Below are 18,727 nucleotides of genomic sequence, written 5' to 3'. Positions count from 1 at the left end.
ACACTGAAATACTAGCTCTAAAAATTCTACTAAATAATCATAAGGGCATTAACCTAATTGTCACCTATATTCCCCCTGGGAACAATGTAGAAACACTAGAGGTCATTCTACATTGGATAGCCAACAACTACCCTCAAGAAACCATTGTCCTGGGCGATGTTAATATTGACTGGAACCAATGCACAGCACAGTCCAACCCCATCCCTGTTAACCTACATGGATTCTCTGAGATAATATCATCTACCACACGTACAGGTAACAATAACCAAAAAGAGAGTATACTAGACTGGATACTCACCAACAGTCATCCCCAGAACTATATGTCTAGAACTCTCCCTAATGATCTTAGTGATCACCTGCTCACATACATCATGAAAGACAAAATTAATTGTACAAGCTTACCTATTTATAGGTCTATCAGATCCAAGAAAAACTTTGACCCAACTAAATTTCAACTTGAACTCAAATCATGTAACTGGACAAAACTAAAGTTCCTTCCCTTGATGAGGCAGTGTCATCATTTAACAATTCATTCCTTACTATACTTGACTCGCATGCCCCTAAACGCTCAATAAGAATTAAAACTCAACTAGCACCCTGGCTAACAACAGACACCAAAACCAAAATAACAACTAGAGACAAAGCGTGGGATAAATGGCGCACTACCAAACTACCCCTAGATCGTATCAATTTCCAACAACTTAGAAATGAGACTAAAAAAGCCATCATACTAGATAAGAAAAATTACTTCTACAATCTGCAACATAAACATCAGAATAACACTCAAAAGTACTGGGCAGGCATAAATAAACTTCTCCAACCAGGCAAATCCACTACTCTGACCCCAGGAACATTATCTGACAAGAGCCAAGAAGATATAGCCAATTCATTCAATACTTTCTTCACAGAAACCATCCAGTCATTAGCTAACCAACTTTCTCCTCCCCACACTTCTATAAACACTATACCCGACTCACCACTCTCTTTTAACTTCCAGCCAGTGTCCACATCCTTTATCAGATTCCTTTTGAAAAAAACTGAAGCCAACCACCCTTTCAGACGATCTTCTGCCGGCTGAATACCTGCAAATTGCTGCAGATGTCGTAGCCTACCCTATCTCAATCCTAATTAACAGAACCATAACCGAGGCCTCAATCCCCTCAATTTGGAAAATATCCTATGTTATTCCACTCCACAAAGGAGGTTCATCCACAGAACTATCCAACTATAGACTTATAACCATACTATCACCACTTGCCAAAATTATGGAAAAGTGCATGCACAACCAACTAATGCTCTATCTAACCCAAAATAAACTACTCACAGACTCTCAACATGGATTCAGACCCCATCATAGTACAACCACTGCCCTCCACTCTTTTACTGAAAACATTAATCTTAACCGGAATAATAAAAAAATATCCTCCGCTCTCTTCCTGGACCTATCGAAAGCCTTCGATATGGTAAACCATCAGTTACTTCTATATACTTAAAAACCCTGTATCTAGATACTCCAGCCCTTGACTGGTTTCAAGCTTACCTCACTGGGAGACAACAAGCAGTAATGTGGCAAAACAAGCTCTCCTGCCTACTACCAAATACCATAGGAGTTCCTCAAGGTTCCATATTAGGACCTCTCCTCTTTTCAGTCTTCATAAACGACATCCAAACAGTCATCCCTGAAGCCACCTGCATTCAATATGCAGATGACTCGACTATAATATGTTCCAATGCCTCTCTTGCAAATCTACTAACTACCACCCAACATAGCTTCACCAAAGTCGAAAACTGGCTTGCCAACCATCTCCTGATCTTAAATCCAAACAAAACCAAGTTACTTCTCTTCTACCCAACCAATAGATCTCCGACTGAAAACTTCACTATAAAATCCAATAATGGGACCATCATCTCCCCAGACACCTATACAAAGCTATTAGGAGTAAACATTGACAATAAACTCCGATTTGATATACATATCAACCAAGCCATTAAGTCAGTCAACAAGAAACTTGGGACCCTATATAGAATTAAAGCCTTCCTTACCCCGAATGCCAGGGCAGCCACAGCCCGTTCATACCTTCTCTCTACCCTACTATATGCCTCTCCTGTCCTCACTCACCTTAATAAATCTGATCTGGCCAAGCTCTCATCCTGCTATAATCACATTGCCAGGTTCGTTACAGGCCTACCCTACAGAACACACCACTGTACTAACCTGAAAAAGCTTGGATGGATAGAATTCCCACACCTTCTTCACCAGTCCCAACTCATAGAGGCCTTCAAAATCCTTAAACAACCTGAGAATACCCCAGCACTAAAAAGCTTAATGACTCCCTACTCCAATCTAAGCTGCCTTCGCTCAGCAAACAGACTCCTTGTCCAAACAACTAAATCTCTCAACCTAGGTGGTGACGCGCTATTTGCCAACACCACTGGTAAAATATGGAACTCTCTCCCAAATAACATCACGCTTGCAACTTCTCTAAGTCAATTCAAAAATAGTCTAAAACTCCACTTCAAGTCACACTGGCTATGTCTTTGCTCAAACCCAGACTAGCTCTGTGCCATTAACTAAAACATAAACAACTAGCTAAGATGATAAGTACTTTGTATACTGTGATAAAGAAATATGTATCCTGTCTAACTCTATGTCTTTATACTGCCTACCGTCCTTGCTAATATATTAATGTTACATTTGTAGTAATCTCAGAAATAGTAATGGCAGTCTTGTACTTGTATGTAAATAGCCTATGTTTTTGTTAAGTTCTTTCAGCTCATTTACTGTACCTAATTATCAATGTAACTCTGTTGGAGCTTTTCTCCCCGAGCCTCCGCTGAAAAAGGACATGTATCCAGTCGGACCATCCTGGTTAACAAATGTAAAATAAAATAAAAATAAATAAATAAATGTCAACCTCTGGGACAGATTCAGCCCCTGACAACCCCACCTGTCCCTTACTGTAGCCACCATCATCATCAGAGTCCGAAGAGACACTAACATCAGGTTGTGTGGGGGAGAGACTCCAACCCCCCAGTCACCTGTGGAAACCAAGACAAAAGCAATACATTACTACCTGCACTATTATGTACAGAAAATCCTCAAAGAGTCATAATAATGAGGATCCACAGCTGCATTACCACTCTTACATCTTCTCATCTCTGCTATCATGCACAACAGACATCCTAACAACAAAACACACATTCAACTCCAGGCTTTAATAACAACCACATCAGGTACATCACATGACACTTGGCCAGTACAATGTACCTTTTAGGTATGCAATATGACACTATACTTGATAAAGCAACACATAAAGCCTAGTTTCAATACCTAAGCTATGTACCATTGATGTTTCTGGATCTACAGTACATGGCATGTCAGATTAATTGCCTCATGTACACCAGGAGGCTTATTCACTCTGAAATATAACTGCAAAAGTGTTTCTGCTCATTGAACTATGTGCCTGTGATTACCCACTCTAGGAAACTTAGGTAACTGTTCCAGACTGGAACATACAAACATTCTACTCTGGTTACACATGACATTAACTGTACATAGGGAATTATCCTGGCTCTTACCCTTAATACCATATTTATGTTTCATAAAAAACAGTATCAAGCTTACCAGGAGTAGGACCATGGTCTTGGACAACTCCTGATGGACCTGTTAGACCTGTAAAAAAGTGAGGGTGAGGTAATTTCAGTACCATGGCATGTTGCAGCACAACAAGGTAATACCTGCATATATCTTACATGTACAGTAGCCACTGTGTTACTTGATGTATTGCTGACATTCTCAGTATGAGTGCACAACTGAGCTAACCCCCAGCCACAGCACATAAACCTGACACCCACATAAAGATATGTACAGCCAGACAGAATGAATGCTATAGTTTTACAATGGTGATCACTTGCTTACCTGCATGCTCCTCTGCTGCGGGCACTGTGGCAGCCACTACCACAATGTATGGTGTGATGGATGCCTGGGAGCTTTCGTGTGTCCCTAGGTTAACCAGGAATTCCTCAGTGGCCATGAGTGGTTATTCCATTGCAGGCCCTCCACTAGTTGTGGCACGATGCCTGACTATATCAGTTGCTCTTCATCATGCAACATTCACCAAGTCTGTAGCATGGTGTCTAACCTGCTCACATGTCCTGCCCTGGTGGCCAGTTTCATTCACTTCCCAGACAAGGTCTGCCCACAATGCAGCCTGCTGTTCCCTATTATGCCTGCCCCTGGATAGGATGATGTGATGGTGCTGCCTTAGTCCTTGAAGTATTAGTTCATTCTCTGCATCTGAAAAGGGGGCATGCCATCTGCAGTACATTAGTCCTGAAGCACACCAAGAGGGAAACACATTATGGAATCAAATACATGGATGTCCACTGTCTACAGATACAGCAAGAACAAAATGGCTGACACTATCCACTACTTGCTCACACATGTCATACCCCACAATGTGATAACATACTACGTGTGTGGATACAACCAAGATAAGATCATTACTGAGATAGTTCCTTGTGTGCTATGAGAGATTCTGCCATATGATCATGCACCCAAAACTCCAGTCCACTTTGGTGTGTCTCCTAAGGCCAGTCACCCAATAATGTGTCATAAGACATATAACATATAAAGCTATGTCAAACCCAGAGCTGTTGGACATGCTACACCTAAAGAAATCCAAATCCCTCTGAGCTACATGCTCTAAGGACCTAAACCTTGTCACCACAATAAACAGGACATGCTGGAGGGATAGATTCCTGTCCCAGAAACTTCCCATACTCTGGAATAGGCTACCCATCTATGTCAAGCAAAGTTCTTCATTAGCACTCTTCAAGAAAAATCTTGATGAGTGGATGGGAAATAGGAAATACACCCTGGGAATCACTTCTGTGCCTCTGCTGTTGGCTTGGCTTATGTAGGCCCTTGGGCTGATAGCCTAATACCTACCTATGAACCTATAAGACCAGTGCCAGACATTTAGCAGTGTGCTATTATGACCACTATATTGGGGCAGTCCAACAACACCAGTGTGCCATAATGACAAAAGACAATGCAACCCTGGTATATTGTATGCCCCTGTATGTGTAAGACAGCAGGGTATCAATGACGTGTCATTACCAAAAGTCTAAGTCAGGCTTACTGCTGTACACCCTATTCCCCATACCTCTATCCTTCCATCTGCATCCTGTTATACACAGAAATTAGTTACATACCTGGTGGAGTGCAGCACTCCTCTGTTGAAATGTGTTACTAGTACTGTTTTGCAAAGGTGTGCTCTGGTTAAGAAAAGTCTCATACAGAATGTTTTCCCACAGCCAGCTGCTTGCATTTTACCATGCTTCTCATTAGCAGGTGATTGCCTCTAAACCAGTCTTTGACTCTGATATGCTAATTGCAGCCTAAACAGCTGAGTTGCACTATCATTAGCCAATGACATGCAACCACAGTGCAACATATAACGCATTCATGTCGAAGAGGGCCCCTTTTTTTAGCTGTTGAGATGGAAATTACTGGGGTGAGAAGACTACATCATCGCAGAAGGTAAGTCTGTAGCAGAAACCTTTACATAGAGCTGTGTGTACCACAGGCTGCAGCTACTGCTGTAGGTAATAGATATAGACAGTGAGTGTGAACACTTTGGAGGACAACATGTTGTAGATGTATCTGCATCAGCTGTGTCAGTCTTGTTGTAGAGGCAGAGATAGGGTGAGAGTACCCTCTAAACTCCAATTACAGCATGTGTTTAACGTACGTATGTTAGACAACTGTCAATAAAAGAGTACTAGGCAATATATAGTAATGCTATACGGATATGTGATGTGTATCCCTACCTGTAGGCCTGTGACTTCCAGCAGTGAAAAGCAGTTATTTAATCAGGAATGCTTTGTGTGGATAATGAGTGCATGGGTCATTCATTAATTGAGCTCTTCACAATTATGTAATTGAAATGCAACACAGCACTGAATTTGAACCCAGGACTGTGTGTGGCAAAATGTAGTGTATGCAAGGGATTTAACAAACTGTGCTACAGAGTCACTGCTCCAATAGGTGTATTTGCAAGACATATGTGCACATATACAGGCTGTGACATACATTTTATACATCCATCAGTATGTGCATGGCTTTATATGGATGTATTTCTGCACCAGAGTCCTAGATGAATATGAATTTTGACATGGATGTCTCAGCAGGTGACTTTCTACATGTTGCTGATAAAAGGTCACATTTACACTCTATCACAGGCCTCAGTTACATCCATTATCATGTCTTTGGCTGTCTAGTGGTGTACTATTGCACCAGAGTTCAAGATACATTCACATTTTTTCTATTACCTTTTATTCCAGTTTGTGCGGTGTGGCACGGTGTACAGCTCCACTGAAACATGCCTAATGATTGTAACTGGCAATTACTATGCTTTGTTTAAACCGCTTATTTTAATTAAGAGTTGCATGATGTGGCATGTTAATGCAGTGTGCTGCAGGTGTGACAGGTTCAAAACATGGCAGAGGTGTTTATTTTGTACATGTGTCTTACAATGTTAGAAACACATATAGTCATTATAGCTGTATTTAGCTGAGCTTAGCAAAGCTGCGTGACATGGCGCATCATGAAGTACTGCACTAAAAAATATAAAGAAAAGAAAAAGGAGAGAGAGGAATGTGGTAAAATGGGGGCAAGCAGGGGGAAAACATATTGAAAGGCAGGAAGGGATGTACAGGAAGGGTGTAGGAAAGAACCATGGCTATCCATTCCTTGTACAGCAACAACTGTGCACTTTGATAGAGTTGCAAATGAATTTGGATTCTCAAACCTCAGAGAGAGGGGTGAGGACAATATAACTGTGTTTTCAATCCAATTTGACTGAATTACCTGTGTCCAGTGGACATGTGTGCAAAATGGAGAGCTATGTAAGTGGTGATTTTTTTTTGGGAGAGGTGCCCATTTTTTTTTCTTTTAATGTGAGAGTGGAATGTTGTGGAAGGGATACAGGTACATGTGGGTTAAGTAAGTTGGAAAGGTGAGGATGCATTTGCAAACAGACAAGGCAGACAAGACAGCAGACAGGGGAGGTGTGTGACACATGAGGGGGTGAACACCTTGGATAGGAGGGTGTTGTGGAATCTGAGTCCCATATGCATCCAGATGACAGCAGTGTGACTCACATCCCCACCCATGGGACTGCTGACACTGCTCCATCACTGCTCCAAGGGTGGCTGTACTGGAAGATAGGCACCAGGGCAAGACTGACCCACAAGGATGGCCAGCATGCCCTCAATCTGGAACAGGTGATGGTCATAGCCATGGTAGACTGTCCTGCACACCAAGATTGGCAGCTCCGCCTGGGTGACAATGTCCCCTCTGCCACTGCTCCTAAAGGGTGGCTGGGCCCTGTTTTCTGCAGTGATATTACCCAATGCTGCAGGTAGTGCAGGGGCAGAAGAGGGTGTACCACCGGTCTAGGTCCCAGACGTGCTAGAACCTGGTGCAATGGCCAGCTGAGGCAAGGTAGGTGGATCAGCTGGAACTGGCCTACCTTGATGTGCTGTGGTAAATGAGGTATAGCAATAGGTTACTGTTATTAATAACCAAACCATTGTTAGTATTAGCAAAATTGAACATCATATTTATTCATCCAAATACATATTAATGTATATTATGTGCAACACAGCAGTAAGTAACATAACAGTTGGTATGGTAACAGCATAATAAAACATAACAATTATCAACCACATTACCAAAATAAAGTTAAACAAAATATATTATTAAATCATAATAAAACATAAAAGAATATCACCCACATTTTTTCAAAATATAGTTAAACAAAATATATTAATATTAAATCATAATAATAAATAGCAGTACAAAATAAATAAAGATAAGGGGTGGAGAGAGAGACAGAAAAGCATTCCATTTCTGACATTGCAGATTATATCCTTGAAAACAATGAAATATATTATATGCAGATGTGTACTATCAGGTTTGAGTATAGTAACTACAATTTTTTCTATAAGTGATGTAGCACATACATACCTTTCAAGCAGTTTGCATGGGTTAGTATGGGCCAAGTAATAACAAATGTAGGTATGCCACTACACAGAACAATTTCACATAATGTGGACTTATATAACTACCTTGGTGTTCTGTAAATAGATTTGGTAATACATTGCATTCCAGGTAATAATTTATCTGCTAATCATGTGACAGATAGAATAGGCAGTTTTAATTATATTACAAGAAAATATGACACTTGAGAGGCATGTTTATATACAGTAAATAAACTAGACAGTCATCATGCCTTAGTTGGCAGGCATGGGAGTAGAATCCAATAGCTGTGACTGCAGGGGACATCTGCAAATAATGTAATAATTGACTGCAGCAACTTAGCACAGACATGCAAGGGATACAGCCATACTGGGATTACACAGCTTTAGTTATGAATCAACAATGCTGATGAACATATTCTTGGTATTGATGTTAACATTCTGTGAAATCTAAACACTGGTTATAGTATTGGCCACCTCACCCTTATATTTGTTATGTTGATGGTGAGAGAGAAAATGTGAGCATTACGTGACTGATACTGAAACTTTTGTACTATATACCACTGGATTCAAACCCAGGACTGTGTGACAAAATATACTGCATACAAAGCATTTTACAGACTGATCTCCTGAGTCATTGTTGACTATTAAGTGACTGCTACTTGCCTGAAGATCACCTGGAATTATTCTATGAATTGAGCAATATAAGTTACAGGACATTCCTCCGGCATTCTAGTACTATTACAGTGTTATAATAGACTGCAGTGACAGTAGAACATACATGCATGGACTACAGCCATACTGCATATATTAAAAAATATGTATTTTATAATCAACAGTGCTAGTGAACACATTTTATTGTTATTGGTTTGAAATATCTGTGATGTCCACACACAATATCTCCCCATGGACTGGGCTTCCTCACATATATAGCTTTATTGCCTGATGTGTGAGGAAGAGAGAGCATTATGTGACTGATAGTGGCCTGGAGACAGCCTTAGACAGTACTATGAGTTAAGCAATACAGTTTGCAGGCCATTAGATTTGTTGGCTACAGATATTACAGTGTTACACTTGACTGCAGCAACCTTAGCATAGACAATCAATGCATACAGCTCTACAGCAATAGTTTTGACAACACAAACCTTCTGAATAACATTTGGCTTACTGTTATTGGTATTGTTATTGTTTTATTGAAATACAGTTCTTATTGTTCATATATTCAACTACATTTTTTTGTATATAATTTGTTGCAGTAAATGCTTTACTCTTTCTTGCTTATTGCACTACAGTTGGCATACTAAATCCGTACTCACCATGCTCACAGTGTAACCTGGCCTGCATGGAACTCAACATTGCGAGACCTATCAGCTGCAGCTGTTGGGAGAGAAGCACACTATTAGGCTTACCAGTTTTGCAGACATTCAGCTTGCATTTTGGTTAGACAGGAGAAGACATACTTACATACTCATGGGACATCCCCATTACAAGCTTCCTGGACCTAGGTGTCCTGGATTCCCCTCTTTCTCCCTTTCAGGTCATCATAATGGTGATGACACTGTTCGCATGTGTGGGGGATACCAGTAACACTGGTGAGTTCCTAGGCCAAATGGTCCCAGGCCTCCACCTTACACTCTGAGCATTGGAATCCATGCTGTATCAGATGGGGCTCATGTTTTTTTAATAAAGACCCTGACCATGACCCTGGACTTCTGAATGCCCCACCTCTGTGCCCAAATGTGCACAACTTCACCAACACAGCCAGGCATACCAACAGCTGGTTGAACTCTAATGACTGTTGCAGAATTCCTACCTATGGGGCTTAATGTAGACTGTTTTTCTGTCCTGATACATCATTCAGCAATGTTCCAAAAAGCACCATGTAACTTAGCAGCCCACAAACCAGCTAAGAGAAGCCAAGCAGTGTGAAAACTTGCAGAACAGTGGTTTTAGAGAGGCTTAGCACTGTGCAAACATTGGTATCCTTTAGCATGTTTATGCACTGTTTAGCAGGAATGAGCAGTGCTTAGCAAAGAGTAGCAGTGCCAACATTCGCAATAGTTTCATAAAATTACGACAAAATATTATATTCGTTTACAGTCATGTTCTGCCTGTTATGGACTCGAACCCAGGACCTACTACACATAAGACTGTAATTCTCCTCATGTATATAGTTGGATGCTATGACAGCTTGTATACCTTCACATATACTACTAGGCTACCTGTTAGCATTGCTGAGCACAACACTGCACAAACGCGGTCATATAGGTCTCTAATGGCACAGAAGACAAGGCATAAATCTCCCCCAAAAGGCCTTAAATAATACTGAATAAAGTTTCAGAACCTACACTCTCTCTTGGTAGCTCAAGGCCTTTAAGCCCATGAGCTTCTTAGTTAGGAATCTCTAGAGCCTTTCTAGTTGCTTAATATGTCTTGTGAGACCTATCCTAAAGGGGCATTATATTCAATAACTGACCTAATCAATGCTAAATATAAGGAAAGAATGACCTCTCTAAATCTGGATATCATTCCCATGACAATCAGCTGTGCTATGTAGAAGAATTTTCTGGCTACTGTTGTCACATAATAAAAAAAGTGGGGGAATTAATTGATGATTCAAAGTCCCAAAGAACAATTTCATTTTAAGATGGGATATTGTCTGCTGAATGCTAAAGAGAGGGGTTGTCTACAAAAAAATGGTGACATTTTTGCATTAATTTGAGCCTGTTTTTAGTGCATTAGTCTAGTAAAGAGTCCCAGTGAAGGTGATATGACCACAGTGAGTACAATAGTTCTGTAATGATTTTGGTGCGGATGATAAATGACTTACAAAATCCCAGCAAATTAAATGAATATGTTATGAAAAGACAACCAAAAAAACCCACTCAGTTCCATTATATGCAATGTATGAAAATTAGTGTAGCCATTGTAGCATATCACAGAGGAATGTACCGAAAATCTACTTGAATGTCATACAATATAAAATATAAACCAGAAGTACAAACCTTTTGGTGAATCAGGAAAGATTCCTTTTAATTTGTGAAAAAGTAACACAAAACACTTTCTTCAGTAGGAAACAAAACTGTCTTCTAATGGTTCAAGGCTAATCATTTTGTCAACAGACAATCCCAATACCCACTGTCCATCTGAAGTGTCTGAACTGACCCTTCCATAATAAAACAAATAATTATTGCATGAATGTATGTTTTGTTTCATATGAACAGTAATCACAGTTTGTATTCCTCCTTGGTTTACCCTAATATACTTCAGTCCTGCAGAATTAGAATTACATCAAACAGCAGCAGATGGTTATTTTATCCACAGACAGCCCTCATGCCCATTGTCTATTTATTTTGTACCTGGTTTGACCCTGTCAGGTTAAAAGAAAAGAAAAATAATGGTTCTATTCATATATTTTTTAATTTACATAGTAATCCCAGCTTGTTTCCATCTTACCTCTCCTAAATACACCGCAGTCCTGCAAAGCCATAATTACAGAAACAAAACAGCAAGGTCAATAATGACATTCAGAAATAGCCCTCGTAACTGTAACCTGCCTAAAGTTTCTGGTTTGACCCTGGCAGGATAAAACATACACAAATGTATTTTTCTTTCTTAGAACAGTAATCTCAATGTATTTCTACTTACATCAAACATATTCATCTTTCAAAAGCCAGAATTACAATAGCAGTCAGAAAAGCCAATCATTTCATCCACAGGCAGTCCCCATACCCAATGCCTACCTACAGTATTTGATTTGGTTAGGCCCTGTCAGGATAAAAATAACTTTATTTTTAGTTATTTGTTGACTCTGCCAGGTTAAAAATAATTACTTTAATGTGTTTTTTTTTTGTTTCACAGGAGCAGTAATAACAGCTTGTATTCCAGCTTGTTTTGCCCAAATACACATTAGTCCGGCAAATACAGAATTAGAACAGCAAACAGTAGGGCAAATAATCTCATCCACAGATAGTCCCTTACCAAAGCCTACCCACAGTATGTAGTTTCATCCTGTTAGGATAAAAAAATCAAAATAAAAATTGGTAACACTGATCTATTTGTCTCATAGGTAAGTACTAGGTTATCTGTTGTTTGTGGGTATTTAAGCTTAGCATTTATTTCAAAGTTGAAAATTAAGTCTTGTACCTTCTGTATGTGATGAAAACACTTTAATTATTATACTAACTCCAAACCTGCATACAATAGTAGCAGTATTCCAGTTTGCTTTATAAAAATGTGCATTAGTCCTACAAAGTAGCAATTACAAACAGCAAGCAACAGGGCTAATAATTTCAACTACAGGCAGGCCCCTTACACACTTCTGCCTACAGTATCTGGACTGACCATGCCAGGTTTAAATAATAAATAAATAAATAAAACAAAGGCAGCATGAAAATGTTTTTCACACAAGCATTAATCACAGCTTGTACTACAGTTTACTTCATCCAAATGAACACATTAGTCCTGCATAGACAGCATTACAACAGCAAACAGTAGAGTCAGATTTCATCCACATACAATCCCCATATTCATTGTCTACCTGAAGCATCTAAATTGACTCTACCAGGATAAAAAGAAATAATAACAACAATGGCTACATTAACGTACTTACAGTAGTTACAGCTTGTATTCCAGCTTCTTTCACCCAGCTACATATTTGTCTTACAAAGCCAACATTATAATATCAAACCACACAGCAAGAACAATCATTTCATCTACAAACAGCTCTGAACCCATTGCTACCCATAATATCTGGTTTTACATTGCCACAATTAAAAAAATACTTACCTGCTACTATCCATAGGAATTTCAGGATCAACATTTATAAACAAGATAAAAAAAAATTGCTTCGTTGTCATATGTTTGCTCTAGTCTATTATGAAAATAACTGTATCCAGGGGTAGTGTATAACTATTCCCTAAGCCTTCATGCATTTTCCTTCACTCATTCCCTCCAGTACAGCTCTTTTGAGTGTGTACCTTTAACTCCTAGTGGGCGTGGCTTCAGCATTTAAAAATTGAAGTTATCACCTTACATTTTTAACAAATACCCATTTACAGAGGTCATATATCAATACAATTGTGTTTGCTATCATGTATGGTTCAAGATAGAATTTTCCGATACCTTGTATGTAACATGGTTTTGGAATTGTTAATGCAAATATGAACAGGCAATATTTTGACGCCTAGAGGAGCAGTAGGGTGTAACTGTAGAAATGCCCGGAGACGTCACTCGGCTGTAATGGCAGGAAGGTGGCTCAATGGTTTGTGTTGCGCATATAATAATATTCCCAGGGTAAACAGTTGTGGAAAAAGTGAAGAAATGCATCAGTAAATTAATTTGCAAATAGGCATGACCAAACTTGCAAATAACCACAAGATGGACATCACTGGTGCTACTGCATATGAAATTATGGCAAGTGAAAAACCCATGAAATGTGGAACTTTAAGGCAGAGTAATATATTTTACATACTATGTGTGACAGTTGGAGTTAAATTCTAAAAAATAAAATAAAAAAAATACGTTTATTCTGTAGCTATCATTTAAGTACTAGTTGCTCTTCTTTCTTTCTCATCTCAGTCTCCCACTCAGGTGATTTCTCAGTAAAGACAAAAGATGCAGTCAAAACAGTCATTCAGGATCTTAAAGATGATTGCCTCCTCCAACTGAGTCTTCCATCATGATTTGTGACATAAAAATGCAAAAAAAAAAAAAATAACACAAAATTAAATACATAGACTAAAATAAATCCTCTGTGGTTTGAAATGGGAAAATATTGCAAATGAGGTAAACTCTCAATTATGTACCATGTTTGCTGTATATTTTCTGCTTTCAGCTGAAACAGTTTACATTTTTTTCCATCAGGTTTTGTGGCAGGTAATCGGAGGTGGGGGGTGGGGGTTACACACATCTGTGCCAACGCCATTGTGTTCAATATCTTGGATGCATCACTATAATGCAGAAGCTGTTCAGACGTGGCTTCCATTCTCAAAAAAGTACATCAATAATATTTTGTTGTACATGAGAATCTAGAATTGAAGGGTTATGATACAACATTTCCTTCTTTTCCAGACTTATGTGCTATTTGAAGGAAATTTAGTCTGCCTTAAGCAGACCTGGTAGCCAGTAATATTGTTAGATAACAAAGACAGTTACCTTGTGTATGGTACATAATAATTTTTTGAGATAGAAAAGATAGTTGCCTTGGCTATAATCTCAGTTAGATGACAACAAAGAAAGAAAGTAAATATCTTCTGATCTCTTCTCTTCTCTTTTCCTCTTCTCTTACTTTCAAACCCTCTCATGTTGCGGACCATTATAGAATCTCATTGTGTATATAGAATTTCATCCTAAGAGTATGTCCTTAAAAATAAAATAGGACATCTTCATATGGTACAGTATTTGTTGTTTAATAATTTAATGTAATGCCACTCTTCATCATCTCAAAGACATTAGTGTACTACCTTGTCTATTGAGAACTACCTCTTTAAGCTCTTGGAAATTTTGTTCATCACTTTTGTATCCACCTTATCCTCTGCTTTGTTCTTCTTTCACATCTAATGCTGGACAGCACTATGTCTTCTCAAGCAGGTTTTATCTTTGCATTTTGTGGCCAAAGTTCTCAAGTTTAAGTGTCAGGTCTTCACAACAGTTTGTGTTTATATTCTTGCAGTCTACAGAATTTTCAGAAACTTTTCTCCAAAATTTTCTTTTGCAAAACCTTACTTATTGTCCAGCTTTCATAGCCATACATTATTTCTGGAAAAAACATAGCTTTGTCTATACAGACCTGTATTGATAATCAGATATATTTGCTTTTTCAAATCCTTTCCAGAGTTTCCACAGCTTCCCATCCAAAAGTATCTACTAATTCCATGACAGCAATCAGCAGAGATGCATGAAAACAAAAACAAAAAAAATTGTCTCTGCATTCACTTCTTCCCCAGTCTATTTACAAAATACTGAAAGTCCTAGGTAATGTAAATTTAGCACACACACACACACACATTTATATATATATATATCTATATATATATATATATATATATATATATATATATATATATATATTGAGCAGCAAGACAGGATTTGCTCGGTCTACTTTTCACATTCACCAACAGGGTCTTTAAATCTTCCTCACATACAGGCATTAGAGTGGAATTTACTGCACATTTGCTGCTGTTAAAATTTCTACCAGCAATTTTGACATCAACATCTGATTCTATAAGCACAGAATCTTGCCTGATGAATTCATCATATATTTGAATAGGAAGTGTGACAATACACATCATTGTCATACTCCATTCCCAGTCTAGATCCAATCAGTTATTCAATATTTTATTTGTAAGTATTGTTTACTGTTCTGCATATTGATTTGACAGGAGGCCAGCAAGGTGACTCTATTTTCATATTTCCCTAAGGACTTTTCACAGTTTGCTGTCATCCATACTGTCATTCAGAGTAGACCATAAACCAGAAGTTAGTATTTTTATTTCTGAAACTCCCTTGCTTTATCCGTTATCCTGCATTTGTTTACAATTTGATCTGAGGTGCTTCTGCCATTCTAATACCAGCTAATAAAACCACCATTTGTTGGCCCATATATTGTTGGAGTTTAGATTGCAGTATTACGAGCATTCATACCTCTCAAATTCTTAGAGTAGGAAATCTGATCAAAGCAGTAAATAATGCATGGACAAGGGCCAAATGATAGGGAAAATTTTTAAATAGTGTGTTTACAAGTTTACGGTGTTGATAAAATATCAGGTTTTGCATTAATATGAATTTTCTGAGGGATATGAAGTCTGAATCTCAAATGTATGTCATTATTTTCTGACTTCAGTCCTATGATTTGCCAATCATTTGCCAGAAAACCACAATTTTATTGAGAAACAGACCAAAAATATGAGGCAAACATTTGGGCATTCTGCAAAAATCTGTACAGTTGAGAGGTATTTCCCTGATAGCATGCATGCAAGTGCAATTGTCTGATAAAGTGAGAAATCTTTAGCTTTGTCCTTTTTTGAGATTGGAATATAAACTGACCTTTTCCAATCCAATAGCCATTACTGTGTTTTTCGAATTTGCTAGCAAATGTAAAGCACCACTGTAACAACACCACTTTGTAGCATTTTATGCAATTTATCTGGAATTCTATCACTTTATGTAGCCATGTTATTAATAAGGCTTCTTTGGTCCATTTAACTTCACTCTCCAGGTTCTCTGGGTCTAGATCAGAGAGTATACCATTGTATATATCAATAATGTTAGTGTCCTTCTTACATAGTTATTTTATATATTCCAAAAACATGTTCTTATAGCTTCTACTTCTGTTAGGTTCTTCCCATCTTTTTGATTTATTTTTTCAGTCTTACCAGAAATGAATATATTCTATCTTTATGTACTAATACCTTTCTTTCTTCCATTCAGTTGTCTCCCTTCACTTCATTGCCCACAGCTCATGTACATTTATCTCCTTATCCCTTCCTGCACTTATATTTACATTCATTTTGGAATAATGTTTTGTATCCACCTTGCCTTTAAATGTCCTTTCTCTTTCCACTTGCAAAGCCTCCACAAACAGCCATTTTGTCTTCTTAATTTCCTTTTTGTTTGGTATATTTTATACTGCTTCTTGCATAATATCACAAACCTCTGTCCACAGTTTCTCCGTTATCTGTCTACCAGGTCATATTCCTTAAGTGTATTCTTCACCTCTACTGCATATTCACTTAGAGTATCGCGAGCTTGCATCCCACTTACATAGATACATTTCTGCCTTTCCATGCCTAAACTGTACAATAAGAAGTGGATAGTCTGAGCCACAGTCAGTTTCAGTAACTGGTTTTGCTGACTTTATGGAATTGTCCCATGCCAGACTACAAATATATGGTCAGTCTGATTTCAGTCTTGACCATCTGGTGAGAGTGATGTGCAAGGCCATTTCTTAGACTGTTGAAAGAGAACATTCTCTATGACTAATTAATTTTCTTTGCACAATTTTAGTATTTTATGTCTCACTTCATTTGTTCTCTAAAGTCAAACTTGTCATTATTCCATGTTGTACTTTATTTTACTTTACCCTACTCTACTAATTTTAGCATTTCAAACCCCTATGATGAATGCAATATCCTTGCTGTTGTTGTTATTCCCAGAAAAGTACTGCAGATCCTCACAAAAGTAATTGACTTCTACCCCTTCAGCAGCTGTAGATAAGTGCAAACCTGTATCGCTGTATGGCTGAATGCCTTGCATTGTAGTCTGACTGATACAATTCTATCATTGTTGGCTTGTAATGACAACTGATTTTGTCACCTTTTTATTAACTATAAACAATGCTTAAGGCCATAGTAGAAGCTCGGATGATTATCTAACGTAAAAGTAACATTTCATTCCATTTTAGTTCACTAATTCACAGGCTGTAAATGTTTGTTCTTGTCATCTCATCTTTAATCACATCAGCTTTACCCTGGTTCAGCATTCTTAATTTCCATGTTCCAGTAAAGTATAATTCTTTGCATGTGCGGACTTTTCTTTCATCTCTAAGAACCTCAGCAGACAGATGTCCTTTCTTGTTTAAGCTATGTATATAATAAAGTTCAGAACTACTCAAACTTGTCCTCTGGTCATCCCTACTAGTATGCTGGATACATTCTGACCTGAGGGTCTCTGCATCTGGAAACAATGTGACATGCCCCTGATTGTTTTAGTTTATAGAGTTTTTTTGGCCAAAAACACCAGAGTGACTTGCTAGTACTTTTCCCCATCGCTTTGCCATTACCTGACCATCCTGGGATGACCAACACCCTACATAGTATAGCTCATTGTTTCAGTGAGATACACAAGATCATTAATCATGGCATGATAACAGTCCAGAAATGGGATTAGTACTTACAAAGTAACAACAGTTGATGATCAAATAGAAATGGGGAAGCCATAGTACAAAAAGGCATTTTGGGTTAAACAGACAAAATGTAGCTGGTCTCATATTTGTTTGCTGTGTAAACGGAGTGCTAGCACTGAACAAAATAATAATAAAAATGGGGGGGTGTATTATGTCAGCGAAATGGCATTACAGCAAATGCTGTTTCGCTAACACATATAGTCCAAAATCTTAAACAAGCAAAACCCCACTTTGCTGATTTTTTTCCCATAGAAAAAAATCGGTGAACCAACAAAACACAACATGCCACTTAAAACATCACAGAGTGGGAGGCTTTGCACCCCCCACATCCCCCAATGTGGGGGACTGTGCCCCCCACACTGCCCCTAATTAAATATACCAACTCTGAGATCGGACTGCAGTCAGGTAAAGGGCGATGTCACTGCTCAGACCAAGCAATTTCTTTCCCTATTTATTCACTGTAGATGAGTTGATATTTTATTAAATAATGATAATCTATGCAACATGCTACAGTTTATCCCAAATGGACATAGTTTCCTATTTATGTGTCTTCTAATTAATTTAGTGCAATCTAATGATACAGAAATTTGAATACACTTTATTTATGGTAACAAAACAGTATTTCTGGATACCTTCTGTTAGTACTGAAGATGAATATTGAAAATACAATGAATCTGGAAAATTAAATTAAAGCAGTATTCCACTAAGGATATGTTTTGATTTATAAAACCTAGAAAGGCAAAATACACTGTGCATTGCAGCATACAGTAGAGAGTC

The 18,727-nt window shown here is 38.3% G+C and overlaps 1 protein-coding gene across 1 annotated transcript in view; it reads right to left on the bottom strand.

Moving 5' to 3' along the window:
• The window catches only part of LOC122797757 (transient receptor potential cation channel subfamily A member 1-like), a 1,751,748-nt gene that overhangs the window by 1,695,099 nt on the left and 37,922 nt on the right, over positions 1–18,727 (bottom strand). The window lies entirely within an intron of this gene.

The sequence above is a fragment of the Protopterus annectens genome, chromosome 3.part1, assembly GCF_019279795.1.
Source record: "Protopterus annectens isolate FY-2018-M chromosome 3.part1, PAN1.0, whole genome shotgun sequence".
Lineage (NCBI taxonomy): Eukaryota > Metazoa > Chordata > Ceratodontiformes > Protopteridae > Protopterus > Protopterus annectens.
The sequence above is the reverse complement of the archived record's forward strand: the minus strand, read 5'-3'. Positions and strand labels throughout refer to the sequence as shown.